Here is a 19,819-nt window from a genome sequence, read left to right as displayed (position 1 = left end):
TATTTCATATTAAATTTTTGAGCAAACCTGGCGAGTTTTTTTTACATATTTCGATAAAATCGTCGTTTTGTTCGAAAATGGTGTAATTTTTGTATGGTAATATTTCAATAGAAACTTGTTTAGAGAAAATAAACTACCGATTACGTCTGCACGACCCCTGCATGAGTTTAAATTAAAACTCACTTTGAGTTTGTTTGTCATAGCTAATTGAAAGTGAGATATTTATCGAAATCTCGCAAAAATTATTTTTTATAAATTGGTAATTTTTTTCTGCAGGGTATGTACATACGTACATACATATGTATGTATGTAGCTGCAGTTATTACTTTCTATCTACAAATTGCTAAAAATTTGAATACAATGGTCAAAAATTTTCCCTGCGACGAAACGCACTAGTGCAGAACTGGGTTCGGTACTAGAGAATTTAGAACCATAACTAGGGCGTGTTAATTCCTTTTTCATGCTAGCCACTGGCGAAGAGGAAAGAGTCAAGTAGGAATATTATTGTAGGGAGGCCATTGGCAAGCACTGAGGTCTCTCACCGAAAGTAGTTGATTGGTTTTATGAAATAAGAGTTAAGTTAATTTTATTTTATGGGGTACTCGTTAGGTGCAACGCCCTGGTGCAAAGGCAGATCTGCCGCTGCCCGCGCCCTAGCAAGGTTAAGGGGGTGGGCTTTAAGTTCCCCTCGAGCTATGAGAACACCACTGTTCGAAAATGCTTCGTTTTCCTACCAACTCAAACTGACTACTGCACGCCGAGTTTGTGTCCGAAGGGATATTTTACCACCCATATCCCAGCGAGGGAAGACCGAGACGAGTGCAGTATTTGGAATCGAGGTCCTGTTTACGTATTTACGGATGGATCGAAGTTAAATGGGAACGTGGGTGGAGGTATGTTCTGCAAAGAACTCTCCATCAACCTGAAATTCAGGCCCTCATATCAATGTAGAGTTTTCCAGGCAGCAATATTTAGCCGCAATACAGGAGGCTTCGGATTGGTTGCTTACTAGTGTAACGCCTTTCAAGGAGGTGAATACCTATTCCGACAGTCAAGCAGCCACCAAATATCTTGGCTCTTTGATGGTTCGGTAGAGAACGAGACCTCCTTATCGACCGCATCGGATTATTAATTAAGCTATTAAGCTTATTTGGGTTCGAGGTCACAGTGAAATAGCTGAAAACTCCATGGCCGATGAGTTGGCAAGACAGGGAACCCATGAGGAACTACTCCCGGGCAGAGCTGGTGTGGGTGCTGTCCTGGCTTCGTGTGGTCTACTCGTGTACAGGGCGTTTGGTCAGCTGAGCGGGCGCTGGGCGAAGATATTTGAATGCAAGGTTTTAACGTAAGTTTTTTATAAAAAGTGGACTTACCAGCAACTTTTCACTCTTAGCTAGCGATATGTAGTCTTCAAAAGTAAAATAAAATAGTTTTTGAAAAGTACCACGTTTCGCTGCCTTTCAACTGGTTGGGATCTAGTTATTCTCGGAGCTAGAAATTTCATTCGTTAGTTCGGGGTTTCCCTGCAGGATTTGACGGCTGGTCTACTATGGTTGTATATGTATGTATGTGTGTGGCACGGTCTATTTGAATTTTAGACCGGCTGCTGCTTGCCGTTGGTTACAAATGGCATGATGGTTAGCTACAAAGGCGATTAAGAGCTTAGCAATAAGCCGGCCTAGGAGATCATAAAAGAAAAGAAAACAAAATTTGTTTTTAAAAAGCTTTTCCATTAGTATATGCCTCATAACTACTGTATGTTGGTGGTTTTTTTCTTTTCAGGTAGCAAAACTTCGCTTTCAAGTGTAACATTAAAGTACGTATATATGTAATTGAAGTACATCATTTCGAGTACACACAGTTTCTTGGCAGAGTTAATATGTTGCAACTTTTGCAATTTTTATTTTTTATTTTCGTTTACATCCCCACACACAACCCCTTTTAAATTTTATTCATGAAATTTTTTTTGAGTACTCTTTTAAGGGTACCTCGATTTTAGTCTATTGCTGCTGTACTCTGAAACATGGCGCCATTTTATGATGGCTTTAATGTAAAATACTGGTAAACGTGTTAATTTTGTAGATAAATTTGTAAATTTTTGTATTTTTTCTGTCAAAACTTATATTTATAAAGTTCAATGGCTTGTTCTAATATAATATTCACAATTATTTTTATGACCATTTTTTTTTCATAAATTTTTTATGAAAATATAGTTGATACTAGTATAATATAAACCATATGAATCAAAGTTTCACACTTTACATACATACATATATAAAATTCACAAAAATTCTAAAACATTTCAAACTTTTTATTACGAATTTTTAGAAAATTTTCGAATATGCAGTTTTGTAGCCCATTAAATTTTGGTACAACGAAGTGCAAGTTTGAAGTCGCTAAAAATTATCGTTGATTTACTTTTTGTGAAATTTGTGCAAGCTTTGAAACTTTTGTTAAAATTCAACCTCTGGCAGCATATTTTATTAAACTTTTTCACTTAACTAAAACTCTTAATTCTAATGCCTTGCATAATATGTACATACATATATGTATGTGTGTATGCATAAATATGTATGTATATGCATGTAATTTGTTAGCCGGTATCCCTCCCGTCACATTCTGTATTGAGGTTAAAAGCTGCTGCTTAATGATTTTCTAATATCTTTAGTGATTGTTGGCAACACTGTGTGTTATTGTGTGGCAACAGCAGTATGCTGATAAATTTTTCATTTTGGTGGAGTGTGATTGTAAATGAAATGCAAAAGAGACCAGATGAAAAGAATAATTCGCGAATTGGCAACGGTACTTGGTACTTGGCATCAAATCCATCATCTTAACGATTCACGACAAATTTGGGTGATTGCTATGCCTATTTGCAGCTTAGTGAGTATGTTTGATTGTGCAATTGAGTGGTTGAGAGTGCCGCCTGTAAGTGGTTGTTTCAATATACATATACATATATAAATATGTATGTACATATGTATGTGCGACGAGTGCCCAGTCGGACTTGGTTGGCTCCAAAATTTACTTATAGAACGGTTTTTTTTCCACTCAGAAGTAGTCCGTCCCAAAAAACATGAAGTCTTTAATTCGCAGCAAGAACCGTTTTTTAAAAACGCAATTTTGCATTAGGTAGTTGTTGTTGTTGTTGTTTTGGAGAGCTTTGCAGAGTTTTTATTTTCATTCGGACTTATTTGCCGAAGTCAAAGCGTTACAAAATGCCGATTTTAACAGTGACAGTAAGATATTTTTAGCCTTCCATTGCGATTACTTTTCCACGCAGATAATTAAAAAATTTTCATACAAAAATTAAATGTACTTCAAATTTCGCAAGAAGAAATTGCTTACTTAAAAATGCATTCTTTTCGGAACCACATTATGCACGGTCCGACTGGGGAGTATGTTCGCTTGTTTATGTGTGTGTGTGTGTGTGTGTGTGTGGTCCTTTTAGCTTCTGACTTAGTCGATTTCAGGCCTACACAAAAGCATCTATTTTTTTTTTTGTTTGCACATATGCCATATCTCTTGGACATAAGGACTAAATTTGTTGTTCTTTCTGCAAATGTGTCTGTGCTGGTGGGTATTTGTGCTTGCATGCTATAATATTCAAATTGCAGCACTTTGAATCCTTGACCTACCCGCATACATATGTATGTACATATGTGTGTATGTGCAAAGATATCGCTCATACTCAGCATATGTACAAATATCCATGGCTTTCGATTCGATTGCTGGCACTGTCGTCACTTTTGTCGCTCAACTTTTTTTTACTTGGGCGGTGGGGCAAGGGCGACTATGGCAACGCAACTCATTTTCTTGCATACTTACAAACATACAATTTTACAACCAAACATAGTATCTACATACAGAGCCTTTGGAATTAATAGTGTTCACTCGTAATCACTGCAAATCGTTCGTACCGCATTAATTAAATTTTAACAAAAGCGTCAATATTCAAATTGTAGCCGCACACCCCCTTCGCCCCCCTCCCCTGCGACTCAACACTTGATTGCACTGTGCTGATGAGTGGGGGGCTGGATGGTTGCATTGTTGGCGCATTCACTCTATTCACTTTTCGTATGTAAATAAATGACAATAATATGTTTTTTCGACTTCTGTAAATCTGTGGTTGTTGTACGAATTTTGGCCTTGTCAGTAAGAATAAATGGATGTTGGTAGTCAGTGAGTGAGTGGTTTGTTTGCTGCTTTAAATATACTATACATTTGGATATGTAAGTAGAGGAGAATGTATGTATGTATGTATGTATGTATGTATGTTTGTATGTTTGTATCCCAACATAAGTAGCACCACGATTGCAACAGTTTCTGTGCAATGATAGTGAATGAGTGCCGACTGCGGGGATGTACATATGTAAATTGAAGGATTGTCATTGAATCCGAAAAGTTGCCAGATTAAAGTGTTGTGTAAACCGAGATTTCATTTATAAAATTGGCTTTGAGCAGCAAAGTGGAAGATAATTGGTTCACTTGAGGTTGTTGTTAATTAATTGTATAATCCGTTGACAGCAAATTGCGGTTGCCTTTGAATATGTAGGTACAGATGCGTATGTATGTATATTGTGGATACATACTATGTATGTATGCATGAGTGTACAAACATAAAATATGTCTTCAATATGGTCGTTTACCTTAATTTCGGCTTCTTTATGAAGGTGTACGTTCACTCTGTGCTCACAATTGTGTGTATTTATGTAGATACATACATATGTATGTATGTATGTATGTATGTACTCGACTAAAAAAGGAAAACTTGAAAGTATCTTATTGCGATTTTTATAACCTTTAAGCTTTTTCTCAGCAATTCGCTTGCCATTTTCCGCTTTGACAACTTCTTCCGTCCAAGCAAAGCTTTCACTATAAAAAAATCTCTTTTAATGATAATTTAATTCAGATTGTGGATGCAAATAAAATAAATCTTTGTAACTTCCAAATTATCCATTAGCCTCTTTGAGTATGGTTCTAAGTTTAAAGACAGCGTAAGCGTTGACGCATTTTACCGGGAGTTACCAGGCAATTCAAGTTACTCGACAAATTTGCTTGATTTAAAATCTATTTCGTTTTTTTTCACTTATGTTCTGCTCCTCTTGGGCCCGGTTTTTGAGTGTTCACCGCCGGTTTCAGTAAAAAAAATTAAAGTTAGCCAAATCTCACTGTTAAAGAACTACTCTTTCATAGCAATGCGTGTCAATGAAGTAACTTCGTTATTTTTTTCTGTATAGCCGTAGAAATTGCTCTTTAAAAAATTAATAAATTAATTTATAGAAAAATTACATAAACATTTAACATATTATCCCTACATCGAACAATTGAATGTCAGAAACGAAAATAAAAAATTCTATTTAGTACGGAAAATTTGGTTTTTCTCCGATTTCTTGGAGCAGTCCGTACACTGTTCTCTGCATTTGTACTGTTTTATAAATCTCAAACCGCAGTGTGGATAGCAATAGTTAGTGATGTGGTTAAGTTCCATTTGAGATGGTTAACTTTTTGGTGGGCACATGGTATTAGCATCCTCTCTCTAGTTACCCTGAATTCGTAAATTTCAATTACCCATCTTAGGACTTCTCAATTCTGAACTCTTCAAAGAATGCATAATTTAGTATTTTGTTATCGAATCGATGAAAAAAAAAATTAATTTTAATTTTTTGAGTCCCCATAGAGGAATCTGAACTTTGACCCCTGTGCGACACGCCTAAGCCGTCTCCGATCGGGATCAAAATTTTTGTGTGATATCTTTGACTATATTAGCATCGATGTGGGTGTGGGTTGACGTTTAGGAAATCTGATGTAATAATGTACTTAATAAATTTAAGGACCACCCTAATGTGTATACGTACAACTTGGTAAGGAGTTTCCAAGATTATTGCAGGCTCCTATCTTCTTTTCATAGCAGACAATAAAACGTTTCTGATATTTGAAGGCAGCGTCAAACTGCCTATCTTTTGATTTGCAGGTAAAATCAAGATCACCACTATAAATTGTAGAATAAAGTTGGCCACCTTTTTTCTCTTATCGTTAAAAATGTGGCCGTATGTTTGGAAGTTTCATCTCGTGCCGCGGATTTACGTTGTGTATTAAATAAATGTGTGCATGTGCAGCAAGACAATAAAAAAACGGACGTGTCGACATTTTGCAATATTAATATATATTTTATTGCACACTGAATGCTACATACATAACCACATCGACATAGTATACAACATATTTATGAACTTTTTCCGCATCAGCAGTATAGCACCTTGCAGCTGAAATTAGAATCACACTGAATAATAAAAATTGTGAATATTTTTCGAACAATGCGCGCAACGTAATGTTGCTTTTTTCATTGGCTCTACTTTATTTCCTGCACAATACGTACATACCCCGCAGGGAAAACTACTAGTTGTGAACTAGAATCTTACCATTTTTAACATGACGATTTCCTAGGAAATGTTATGCTGCTAAGCATGAGCCGATATAACAACCACAATGGCACCATTCGAGAGATTCGAGCTTCCAGTCCTCGGCAGCTGAATATATTTTTTTTTTACTTATTTCTTTTTTAACCGGCTTCAAAAAAGGAGAAGGTTATCAATTCGTCGGGAAGGTTCAATTCAGTATCTTCTCCAACAACAGATTAAAGAAGTCACATGAAAGGGAGTTGTCCTCTCTGAAACTCCGTTTGGTGGCGAACGGCTCAGAGAGGTCTTTCCCAATTCTGACGGAGCTGGTGGTGTTGCTCAACGTCATTTTACACAGCCGTATCGGTTTGACGGGGACGCCAAATTCAGACATAGCGGCCTATAGGCAGGTATTACATTATGAAAAAAAAACCACCTCCAAGCGGACTTGAAACTGCGATCTAAGAACCAGCAGCGCCACAGCTGACTTTTATGAGAAAGCCACTAGTTTGCGTTTTAGTTTTGCCTTTTACAATTCAAAGCAAGATGCCAGCTAATGCACTGGTATTTTTACTGACTGCTTGTTTTGGCTTTTCACTGCAGGGACGTTCGTCAGTCGTACGCGAATTCTCATATGCGCGCATTTGCATTTTACTGTAAATACTAGCGAGTCCGAAATGAAATATGAAAATATAAAATATTAATTTAACTGTTTTGCAAAAATAAACTTTTTATGCACTAGTAAAACTTTGAATTTGCTCACAACATCGGAAGTTCGTCCGGCCCAATGATTTGATCGTCAGCATCGCCAATCGCCAACAATGGCGTGTAGCGGCATGTCCCACTAACGCTTCATGAATTCAACTTGGCTTTTGCCGCAAATGCCAGCTATGCTCATATGTATGTATGCATGAGTTTGTGTGTTTGTAGTATGTAGGACGAGAATATATGTATGCACTGTAGTAGCGAGTAACTAGCGAACTGGCAAAATGACGCAGCAGCAGTCCTTCGTCAAACTAGCAAACCGTCTAAAGCAATTTACTTGTTGGTTTTGTTGTTGGCCAAGTCCTGTAATCACGTGCCCGTTTCTGTGTTAACATTTAAACTGGAGCATTTTTCATATTTACAATTGGTGTGTCTGTGTGTGTGTGTGTGTGTGTGCACATTTCTCAGGCGCTATGCTACTGTTACTGCCACTGCTGCTGCTGTCGACTGCTGACTGCAGCGACAACGACGACGACTGGGAGTTGCCTGATGAAAGTGTGTGTATGTATGTATGTATGCTTGTATGTGAGTGTCGTCCTTTCACTGATGCAGGCCTACTTTGCCAGCAGGACAGGACCTACATAGAATAGCTGGTTCATTCAATTCATCTTATTTATGTTGGTAGGTTGTGTTTGCTTAATGCTTTCGATCCGCTTGAGCAAATTTTTTTCTTTTTTTTTTTGTATATGCTTCTTGTTATTATTTTTTTGATCCGGCTGGATTTTTGCGCATGGTCATACACTTAACAAACCAATTTTTTCTTCTTCTTATAAACTATGCAATATCTACAATTCATAGGCTTGTAGTATGTCTGTGTAGTAATGCCAATAATGTGGCATGTGGCAAGCATGCCGTCTCGTACGTGAATGTGTTCGACAATGATTTGCTTGTATGAAAAGTAGTAGGCCTGCCGAACGGCCTCAACCCCACCATTCGTCTGTTTGGACAGTTCGCGCTTGGTGAGCTTTCACTGTTTTTGCCTGCTGCCTGCTTTTGCGGTAAGTTAGCAGCTACTTATAAAGCTACTCGGATATTCTTTGTATGCAATGCGCACAAACATGTTTACTATCCGTAATTAGGTTGCGGTTGCGGCGGCACGCTTTTTTCATTTATTTTTTTTTTTTTTACAATTTGCGACTGTATTCTTCTCACATACATATGTATGTATGTATGTATGTACCTACAAAATTTATGCATACTCATGCATACCTACATATACAAATACATACTATACACTCGAGTGTGTCTTCGCCTATGTCTTTTGGCAATGAATGTGAATCATACGCCGTGTATGCCCAAGCAGGCATTCGTATGTAGGCGCTGCACATCCTTTTGCAAACCGCAAAGGATATCCCGTATGTTGTGAAAGCAATTGTAAGCAACTCTATTCGCCCTTTTCCCCACATACCTACATGTGCATGTATGTACATGTGTTTCTGTAATGATTTCGAATTATTTGCAGTGCACGTAAGACGTAAGCGGTAGGAATGACATGATTTAGAAATTCATTTTTGCGCCCCAAGAAGTGCCAATGGCAGACGCATACATACATACATATGTACATATGTGCATAAATACATACATATGTACATTGTTTGCTTATGACCATCCATGTCTATGCATTTAATTCACATGTGTTCATCTCATTCATGCTCATATGAATGTATGTATGTAGTACATACATGTATACATAACCACCTTCGCATATGTATGGGCAACTTGGACAAACATAAGCATGTGCATTAGACCGTATCACGTTTTATGGGCAGAAAAAAAGTTGAACATGTTCCAATTTTAAACACTCATTAAGGTATTAAAAAACATACATGCTTCGCCTAGAAAAGCTAAATTTTTTCGGAAAATGGTACCCGGTACACAATATTACCTATGTGTGAGAAAAATAATCTCCATGTCTAGTTATAACTCGCCTTCAAGAAAAATTTTAACTACTAGAACCCACTGCTTAAACCGGGGAAACCGACCAACAAAGCGAAGCCTTAACGTCCGATAACACTCCTTTCCCGGGTAGCGAAGACACTTGAGGCCTTGCTACTACCGCACTATACAAACCACCTGACCTCAGCGAGGCATCAGCATTGATTCCGTCAACTGCACAGCAACAGACAACAACAGACCTTAAAGCCATAAACACTCAGATAACTCGTGGCCTGAACCCATACCGCCCCTGTAAGAAAACAGTCCTAGTCAAAGGCGTTCACGCTACTCGAATACATTGAGGTTTCCTCTCTCACACAGGGACTCTCCCACGGCGAATGCTCCCTATCTTTATTGTCTGTTATGCTGACGACTGCTAGATAATGGTGTCCGGGAATGGAATTGATGGCTTGTTCTCACTTCTTCACTGCAAGGAGCCTAGCCCCTCTCCCCTATGAAGCAATCCTTTTTACCACCTGGACGAAGGAAGGCAGACTACAGCTGGGAATTCGTATCGATGATGTTCCGACGGTGAATAACCCTAAAATACTTGGAGTTACCTTGGATACTCTGTTCTCCTTCTCTCTCGGCATATACAACCGCAATTGTCAATAGAGTATAGAGCCGCAACAAGGTCATCAAGTCGCTAGCCGGCAGCAACTGGGGCAAAGACATAGAAACGTTGATGGCAACATACAAGGCAATCGGCCGGCAGGTTCTAAACTGTGCAGCGCCGGTGCGGTCGCCGGGGACTAGCAGTACGCAGTGGGCGACGCTACAGACTTGGCAAAACATGTCACTCCGGGAATTGGATGCCTTCTGATGTCACCACAGCATCACCTACTTTTTTTGTCTTTGTCAAAGTGATTTTTTTTTTTTTAATAAAAATGAAAATGTCTTTTGGGAAAATAACCTGATCTGGAAAAGCGGTATACAAATCCATAATCTGCGACCCCGTTTTAAGTTTACGTGCCTCGGCGTTTTTTGTGTAATTTCAAAACTTTTTTTTCCCCTACAATGTTATTACTAGTAGATAGCCGTTGTACATTAAATAATAGTTAAATAAAAAGTTATAGAAAAAAGCTATTTAGTCGTTTTCACAGTGTGCCGGAGCAAAGTTTTTACATTCCTGAAATACCCTCCTAAAGTGTTCAAAATTGTTTGAAACAAATTGAGTTTTTTTTTTTATGATACGGGCTAATGTTCTTATGTATGTATGTACGCTTGTCACACACGCTATATACATATGTACTACGTTGTTTCCCCTACATGGTACGGGCTCGTCGTATCTTGGCTTGTCAACCAGCCCGTCAGCCTGTCAGCCAAGAGTTTATCTATCACTCATACGCAAAGTGTATACAACAACAACACCGTAGCCAGTGGGTGACATTCGTATTCACCTACAAATGTATCTGAGCATATGCAGTTGCCGAAGCCCTTTCTATTCAGCGGTTGAATTTGTAAACAAAGATAAAGTGCATGCTGTGAAGTTAAAGGGATGTTTGCCAGAAGAAGTTGGAAATTAGGCAGCCTACAGTAGGTATGGCAAGGCTAGATAGGAATTTTCCCCAAATAAATATGTCCTTACATACATACATACATACATCCATATCTGATACATGTCGTTAGGTTAGGTTAGGGTGGCGCTTGCTATGCTATTGAGGTGGTCAGCAGCAGCGTCGCTCAGAAATGAAATTCGTTTTAATTTTTAGTACCAAAATTAAATGGAAAATAATAATAAAATTTAAGTCGAAAGAAAATATTTGCATCTAAAATAAAATGGGTCTCATAGTTTAAATATGTAAGCCTTTGATTTACAGAAATTGAATTTTGATAATTTTTTTTCTGACTGTGTTACGAATCTTTTACCATACTACAAAAAATTGTCGAATATACTTTGTATGGAAGAAAATGTGTGGAAAAAGTTGCCAAAATCAATGTGATTTTTTAGTAAAGTTGACTTCAGCTTCAGCCATCATTACGCCGTACCCACGGCCTTCAACTCGCGCAACTCGCCGATGCAAGAGAGCACCAAAGGAGTCTCCTCGATTCCACGGAGCTCGCATGATGCGTGGAAAATGGGAGGGTGGTCCCATTACTCCAGCCGTGGAAAAGAGCTAACAGGTCATATCGTTCGATAACTATCGCCTTCCTGGTAGTGAAGAGGCCATGCTACTTCCGTACCACAGGGTGGGCCAAATAAGACCTACCATCCAAACTTCATAGCTCCATAGATCCATCTTGCTAAAACCAAATTAGGATGCTGCTCTGCCGTTGGCCGCAAAAAGTTGTTAATCATTGTTCTGTAAGAAGCCCCAAAAATTCTTTCTGATGTTTCATCCTCATTCTCGAATATGGGCATATAACTTTGTTGGTCATAACACCACACCAAACAGTGCACCGGGATGGGTGTAAGAGGTGCTGGTCTGTTGCTCTGGGATTTTCAGAGCCCACAGTCTACAGTTTTTCTTGTAAATGCGCTTCATCCGACATCAAAACAATACCTAAAAAGTCAATTTGTGTGGCTAATTGTGTACAACGAATAGTAGTTGTTGTTGGTTGGTCCATTATGATTTTCCAAGAGATTAACTATCACATGCAGAAAGAAAATAACAATAATATTAAAAAATAAAGAAGTTATACGCGTTTCGCATTGGTAGGTCTTATTTGACCCACCCTGTACATACACCTGTCACCTGACCCCAGCGAAGCCTCATAAAGTGCACAGTACAACCGCAACACTTGACGTCATAAATACACTCGTAACTCGCGGCCGTAACCCGCCCATGTGATAGAACCGTCCTACCAGCGCTGGACTTTTTAAAGGCTTTTGAACCCCGTCTGTCACCCCACGCTGCCGGAGGAATTCTCTCTCCCACCAGGACTATGATGGGTGGCGTTGAATTACCCGGTTGACAGTTGTTAGTAATTTTTCCTATAGGGTGGTGTCTCATCGCCGAGATTGTTTAATTGTTATATTTTGAAATTTCGTCAGCTACCGGAGAGAGTTCCCCTGACTTCCTACGTTGGCGATTTCTCGACATTGGCGCTCGGGCTCTGAAATCCACTTTCTAAGAATACTGGCTCAAATTAACAAAACATGATACCAAAACCCTTGTAAAAATCCTGTGATTTAAAAAGAAAAATTTATATTTTTAAAATTCATTTAACATTCATTAACTTATTTTATGTATTTTTTTTACTAAATTATCTTTTAATATTTAGATTTTATTGCTTTAAAAGCAAAAATACTTGGTTTTAATTTCGTTTGATTTTTAGGCACTTTTTCTTTTTTTTTTATTCAGTTTTCTCTTAATGTTTATTGTCTTAAAACGAAAAAAATATATTTTTTTCTTTTTTAATTAAAGTTTATTTTAATGTTTAGATTTTAATGTTTTGGAAAGCAAGATATATTTTTTTAATATAATTGAATTTTCAGAAATTTATTTTGTTTATTTTCTCTTTTAAATGAATTCTTTCTTTTCTTAATTAAAATTTTAAATTTGGTTGTTTTAAAATACTGAATATTTTCCTTTAATTTAATTTCTATGAGCTTTTTATTTTTTTAATATGTATAGTTTTTCTTTTTTAAAATAATTTTCAATTTTCTAATTTTTATTGTTTTAAACACATAAATTTCATCTAACCTCTATACTGATATTATGTTTTTTATTTAATTTTACTTTTCTTTTTTAAATTTAACTCTCTTTTAATTTTTAGATTTTATTGTTTTAAATAGAAAAATGTTTATCTTTTAATTTTGTTTACAAAATTTTTTAGAAATTTATGTTATGTATTTTTTCTTTTGTTTTTAAATTTAATTTTCTTTTAATTTTTAAACTTTAGTGTTTTTAAAGCGGAAAACATTTTGTTTTAATATCATAAAATTTTTAGGAATCTTATATCTTTTTTCTCTTTTTAGGGACGTATTTTATTTTTATTATTTCAAATTTATTTATTTTTATTTTTTAATATAATTTTCTATTAATTTCTAGGTTTTATTGTTTTGAAAACAGACATTTTTTGAAACTTATTGTACTAATTTTTTCTTCTTTTGATCTATTTATTTTTAACTAAATTTTCTTTAATTTTTAGTGTTTATTTTGTTGAAAATTATACATTTAATTTTATTTTTTAATTTTTAGAAAACTTATTGTTAAAATACAAACAGAGCTACGCCAAGACCTCCTTCTTAGCAGATCTATCAATTATTAGTTTTTCGAAGCACAGAAAGCGGTTTCAAGAATGACAATTGCCTACGGAAGACTCGTGCCCTTAAAATAACTATGTTGTGTCGAAAGACTCAGATGTTATTTCCGTTGACTTGGTTACCTGTCACCGTATTCGTTGAATTCTTAAGAGCTTATGTAAGTCCATGTCGTTGAAAGAGCTTGTATAGTTCATCATTCCATCTACTTTTAACCGTGGATACAGTTTAAGAAAACACATTTGCAAAGAACTATGCTACTGAGTAGCCCAGTGAGGCGAAGAAAGTATTTAATTGAAAAAAAAGTAGTGGGTAGGCACTGTGGCCAATGGTTTCCATTAGTTACTACCTCTACATGGTTGTAAGCCACGCAGGGTCCGCAAAAAACTTCGGATGCTTTGTCCGGAGGATGTATCAGACTAAGCCGAGCTTACTTTGAATTGACATCAAATTGTAACTTAGGAAAGTATTCTTATATGGTAACTGAGAAGTGGATATGCAAAAATTTCATAAAGGAAATAGTTTAATTTATTTCAAATTTGTTTTTTTAAAAACGTTTTTGTTTTATACATATATTCATGAGATACTTATTACTACTTATGCTTACTGGTTGACAGCCCACCTGCTTGGCGAGAGGCTTGCATGTGTCAACATGCAATCCCTGCAATTTGTCACTGCGTCTGTCGTATTCATTGCGCAATAAAAATTCTTTGCTGAATATCTGAATGCGAACTTACAAATACGAACTGAAATTATTACAAATCATGAAATGTAAGGTTTACGATGGTCGGTACATACATACTACATGCATACATACATACATACATATCACTATATGTAGTTTGGGGCATGTTCGTCAGGTCGATTGTCGAGTTGTCATAGTGTCTGCTAGTTGAGAGGTCGGTTGGCTCGTTGGTTAGTCCTTCGGTCGGTCGGTGGGTCGCTGAGTCGCCAAGTTTCTGAGCCGTTAAGTCGTTTACCGATTCTCTGTGTAATTGTGCTTACTTAATATGTGCATACGTCCCTTTAGCCTCTGACTTGTATGTATGTTGCACCGATGCTGTCATTGCCACAGCCGACCTTATAGGCATTGTGGCATCGTTCTCTTCGTTTTCGCTTAAGATGCGAACGTTATTTTACATTTCGTCATTGCTGTTGCGTTGCCAATAACGATTGCGTCCATTTGACTGTTCTACGCTTAATCTGCCAGCCAGCATCAATTACAAATACGCACAGTGCAGCAGCGAGAGCGCGTCGTGTGTAAATGTGAAAGTGATGTATTACCATCGGCGAGAATGCGTTTCCTTCCACCTTCGATTTACATAGCATTGCGCAGTCGCCATCTCTTACTCGCCGCGTCCGTCTGTGAGAAAGTTTAAGCTGATGCTGGTGGTGCAGATTCAGCAGACGAGATTGCTGCAAGCTGGAGCAAGCACATTTTGATTTTGCAACAGCATCCCACAGCTAAGAACGCAGTGAAGTGTGAAGCATGATGGTTGGTAGAGAAAGGAGACAGAGGGAGAGGGAGGCGGTTTGGCAGTCTCGCTTTGAAGTGAGATGGCACGCCATTTGCTTGAATCTGTATTATTGCTGTCTTGCTTGCCACAACTGTGGCATTAGCAGCTGCCGGAACGTTGTACCGGAAATTGATTGCTGCCAAAGTCGACAGTGGCAGTGCAGTTGACAGCGAAAGGTAAAATTTACACCCGGTATAGTATGTACATATTTATTTAGGCATATGTAGCCAGTCAGGACATAAACATATTTACACATGTACCGCGTGCGTGCATGTAAGTTTGTATGTATACATATATGTAGAGTGTTGCTGGCTTTAATAGAATGGCATGACTGGTGGGTGGGGTTATATAGTATTAGAAACTTATTTTCACATGTTGTGTGATGTGATATTCTGAAGCTGCATTCAGCGCTGCATCGCTGTTGGCATCGCTAGGTTTGCATAGTTTTTTGCATGGAGCGAGGCTGTGCTCTTCGACGGAGCTAGTTTGCCAAATGGCGCGCGCGCCCTCTCTCTCTCTCTCTCTATCTGTGCCGCTCTCTCGTTGCTGTGCCATTGTGAAGCTGCGCTGTTCCTAGTATCCTTTTGAAGGATCTGCGCGATTTTCGCGTCTATAACAGTGTACCTTGATGCTGCTATTAGTGGCAGTTGAACGCGAGCCCTTGGCTGGAAAGGGTACACAGCTCAGCACTTACCACGGCATACGGGCACCAAGCGAGTAGTAAAACAGCATACAAAACCAAACATACAGAATTTAGTGGTGCTGCAAATTATGTGAAAAAGTGAAAATTTAAGTAAATTTAGACAATAAAGAAATCTGTGAATAATTAACTAAGCCGAGAAAAGGGTTTATATCAAATACGAACTGAAACTAATACTTTAAAACTGTTGGATATTGAATGCGTTTTTGCTGGTATAGAAACTTAAGAAAATAAAGAAAAATTTTTCAATGCAAGCGCTTGAGTTGAAAAAAAAAAAATTGATACTTAAAAAATAAAAAAAATCTTTAACCCTTTTGCCACCTTCTGCAGTCGGCGTTCTTTCTCCGACTCCTCACGGTGTTAGTTCGTATTTATTTGTTGTTTTATGTACACACATACATAGTATAGTGTGCGTGTGGGTGTTTTTCGTGTGTGCGGCGGCGACGAGGAAATATCGAGTTTACCTTGCCTTAACGCAGCGCAGCACAGCACTACCACCATTGTTGATTTGCACATATTGCGAGTTTGCATTGCTCTATTCTAACAATGTTTCTGTAGCCATTTGTGTGTGTGTGTGTGTTTGAGTGTGGGCGATCGCAAGCGCACACATACATACATACATTGACATAGGCAATCGTATTTTTTTTCCTACTATTTGCCACTTTAAAAAGCAACAATCATCTATTCTTTGTGTGGTAACGAGTAGTGGCGGCGGCGTTAGGGTTGAGCTGACTCAATGGGGGGGCGGCCAACTTCAATGGCAACGAGCGAAAGCAAAAAAAAATAAATAAAAATTACTAAAAATACCGAGATAGAATCGCTGTTGCAATAAGCACAGGCCAGTCGAGCCATGAGCACGCTCGTTGTGTATGCCGCGTGGGTGGCTGGATTGGTTGGTAGGCGCGAGTTGAGTTATTATTGAAACTTTTTTTTTTTGCATTTCAAGTGAGGCTGCTGTGACACAAAGTCTCACGCACGCATGTTGTGCCACTGATAACGAGGTTGCATGGGAAAGCACCAGTTGTTGCGGGCCGCAAATAACGCAACTCGGCAGATCAAGGCATACGCGCCGCACCCCAACCGCGAGCGCCTTCGCATGCCATTATTGTCGCTATTGTCACCGTTCCGTTGTGTAGCTGAAAGTGTCGCACACCTAATGCTAACAGCTACATATGTACGTACATGTGTACCTATTACATGTTACTTGCTGCCTTTCTGACTCTTCTCCATTCCAGCTGCACTCGACAGTTGATGCGTAGCCAACATCAATTCGGTGTCCGTTCGTGCGCTGTTTTAAGTTTTTAGATCTTCTGCAGCCTTGCCGTTTCATTTAAGTAACGACTTACATATTACATTTTTATTTTTATTTTTTTTTGACATTCGTGTCACTGTAATTGTTTGTTGTTGTTGCCGTCAATACTCAATTTATCCATGTTCGCCGCTAGCAGCGTTTTTTCTGCCCGCTGCGCGCACTTTACTTAATTAGAAAATTTGAAAACAAGTCACACACAGAAAGCATAAATAGGCAGAACATAGAAAATGTAACTGTTCTACGCTACGATGATGAGGGTCGCAGAAAAAGCGCTTAATGGTTGTTGTAACGCGCTCTTAAACTTTTTCACTCGACGCGCATAGCAAATACACAAAAAAAATAAAGTAAAAAAAAATTAATAAATTGAACTGTGCTGTAGACGATAAAGAAAGCAGAAGGCGCACATTAAACAACAGCAAAACAAAAACAAGCTAGAAAAAAACACTGAACTTTGAAATGCATAAGCGTACAATAAAGGCAAAAAACTTTGTCTTCGTCTGCGTTTGGACTTGGACTTGGTCTCGATGCTAAAGCGTAAACGTAGTAGGCGAGCGTAGCAATAGTGTGTGTGTGAGACGCACATGCAGGCATACATTCAAGTAGCGCTACACGCACATACTATACACACACACACACACGTGCGCGCGCGCGCTCACACTCCATTTTCTACATCACTTTGTGCCTGTGCATCAGCCTAGTGGCTCAGCACCTGCCCCATCGTCAGCGTCAGCGTCAACGTCAGCGTCAGAATCAGAAACAGCCGCAACCTCAATATAAGCGGCGGCGGCGGCGGCGGCATAGCATCACCGTTAGCTTCCCAACCTATCGCTGCCAACATCAAACGGCCACGCCACTGTTCAGTGTCCTTAGAGTTGTGTGTGTATGTATGTTTGTTGGCTGTGGACTGTGTCGGCTGTTGGAGTTCAGTTCAGTTTGTGTTTGCTTTGCTGCTGTAACTGCTGCCTTCACCCCAAAATCTGTTATTGATTTTGGATTCAAACACACGCACGCACGCACGCACACACACACGCGCATACATACATACTTCGTCGTCGTCGTCATCCTCTTCGCAGGCTGCTAACGAGAGAGTCAACCAACCGCATACAAACAACCACTCAACGAATAGCAGTAAACGCATACGGTGTTGGTGCAGCAGCGCGAGTGTGTAAAAGGGAGCCAACGAAGCTGCAGCTGGAGTAGGAGCAGGAGCAAGAAATAACTGTAGCAAAGCCCACTGTGCGCCCGCCTGTCAGCCTGTCAGCCTGTCAGCCAACCAGCCCCCCAAGCAGCCGTGAAGATGCCAGCAATATTGTAGTAAGTATGACTTTGCAACTTTTTTACACAATTTTTCGCAGAAGTTTACTTTAGCTACATACATATGTATGTAGGTATGCATATCGTTTTTTTTTTCGTATTTACTTTTTCTCACATTTTGTTTTCTTTTTCAAATACCTCTTGCATTTTTATTTCCATTTGCCTATACTAGTTGTTGGTTGCTTTTATTGTTGCTGCTTTTGTTACAGTCCTTCTGCTTAGCATTGCGCTCTTCATTTCATTACATTTCTGTATCGTATATCGCTTAGCATTGCGCCCTTAACCCCACCCACACATCCCGCTGCGTTGTAGACTGCTCCTTCCTACCTACTTGAACATTTGCAAAGTGCTCATTTCGTATTGAATTCAATGCTGAAGTGGCAGCAATTTTTAAATGTTTCATAAATTTGACAATTTTATTATTGGCATTCTTGTCTGCTATGCCACAAGTATTTTGCGAAGTTGAACAGTTTGCGCCGCAGCTCTTTTTCGCACGACACAAGTTAGTCTGTCTCAAATCCAGGTACACTTAGCGTCGCACACTCAATGCCAGTCTGGCCACCACAGTTCGACTTGCGAGACTTGTTTGTTGTTTGGCTTTTCACTCGTTCACTCGTTCGCTCGTTCGTTTGTTTTAATTAAATTTTCTTTTGCGGTTTTTATTTGTAACATCTGACACGGCAGCTATTTGCAGCCGAGGAACTGGCAAGCTGGATCCTATCAATGTTATTTTAGTATGTTCTTTGGCTTAGTTTAATTTGTTCTTGGCATTTTATTCTGCAGTTTTTCTTTGCTACGGATGCTAACAGCAATTGTGCTGTAGTATCTCTTGCTATTGCTATTGCCGTTGTTGCTGTAGCTCTTTCTTCAGCGTAGTCAGGGTTGTTAGGAAACTTTCCACGCAGCAGTTGATTAATCGGAAATACCAATTTAATTAAGAAGAAATTTTCAACTTCCTGCAAATGTTTGGCCTTAGCTTCGTTCTCGTAGTAGCGTGTGAAAGATGTGAAATTAATTGAGAATTAGAAAGTTTTTTTTCTTCATTTATTGCATTACTGAGTTTTTCTTCATTTATTGCATTACTGAGTGAGTTTTCAGCTGCGTTGTTTATGTATTCCTTTAATTGAAAAGTTAAATAAACATGTAAGTGGCAAATCGTTTGCAAATGAAGCAACATAGCAAAACGTGCTTGTTGTCAAAAGAATTGCATTTGATAAAATGCTTAGATTAAAAATTACATAAAAAGTGAAGCAAAAAAAAAGAAAAATGTATTCTCTACTGAAATCATTGAAATGGATATAATAAATTATTCATTTAAAATAAAATGGATATAATATATTATTCAATTATTTTAGTCTTTTCAACAGAACAAATAAAGTATTATTTTAATTTTGTTTACGTTGGTTAATCTAAAGACAATAATATACAGGTGCTTACGGTGAAAAGTTAAATTAAGAAAGGGGCAGCCATTTTTATTTTAGTGCGCCAAGAAAAATCAAACACATACATACTTTTTTCTCAAGAGTTATAGCCTATTTCCACCGAAAGCTTAACTGCAGCTAAGATCTCAGCTAAGCTCCAAGAATTTGAGTAGATATGGGATGATTGGAAGGATTTACTTCTTACTTATGGACTTTCGTTTGCTTGTACTTAATATGAGCAATTACC

At 38.3% G+C, this 19,819-nt stretch overlaps 1 protein-coding gene and 1 long non-coding RNA gene across 13 annotated transcripts in view; both read left to right on the top strand.

Annotated features, from left to right (window-relative positions):
• The window catches only part of LOC118737725 (peripheral plasma membrane protein CASK), a 143,969-nt gene that overhangs the window by 60,874 nt on the left and 63,276 nt on the right, over nucleotides 1–19,819 (top strand). The gene's annotated exons all lie outside the window — the stretch shown is intronic.
• Nucleotides 15,382–19,819, top strand: part of LOC118737730 — a 12,306-nt gene continuing 7,868 nt past the window's right edge. Inside the window, exons 1-2 of one of the 2 annotated variants that reach the window (XR_004992836.1) lie at nucleotides 15,382–15,737; nucleotides 17,217–18,151. This is a non-coding gene — a long non-coding RNA (uncharacterized LOC118737730). Of the gene's footprint in view, nucleotides 15,738–17,160; nucleotides 18,152–19,819 lie in introns of both variants that reach the window. The other variant, XR_004992835.1, reaches the window with a different exon arrangement.

The sequence above is a fragment of the Rhagoletis pomonella genome, unplaced genomic scaffold (assembly GCF_013731165.1).
Source record: "Rhagoletis pomonella isolate Grant_MI unplaced genomic scaffold, Rhpom_1.0 Rhpom_scaffold_00004, whole genome shotgun sequence".
NCBI classification, from domain to species: domain Eukaryota; kingdom Metazoa; phylum Arthropoda; class Insecta; order Diptera; family Tephritidae; genus Rhagoletis; species Rhagoletis pomonella.
This window is presented reverse-complemented; position numbering and strand designations above follow the sequence as displayed.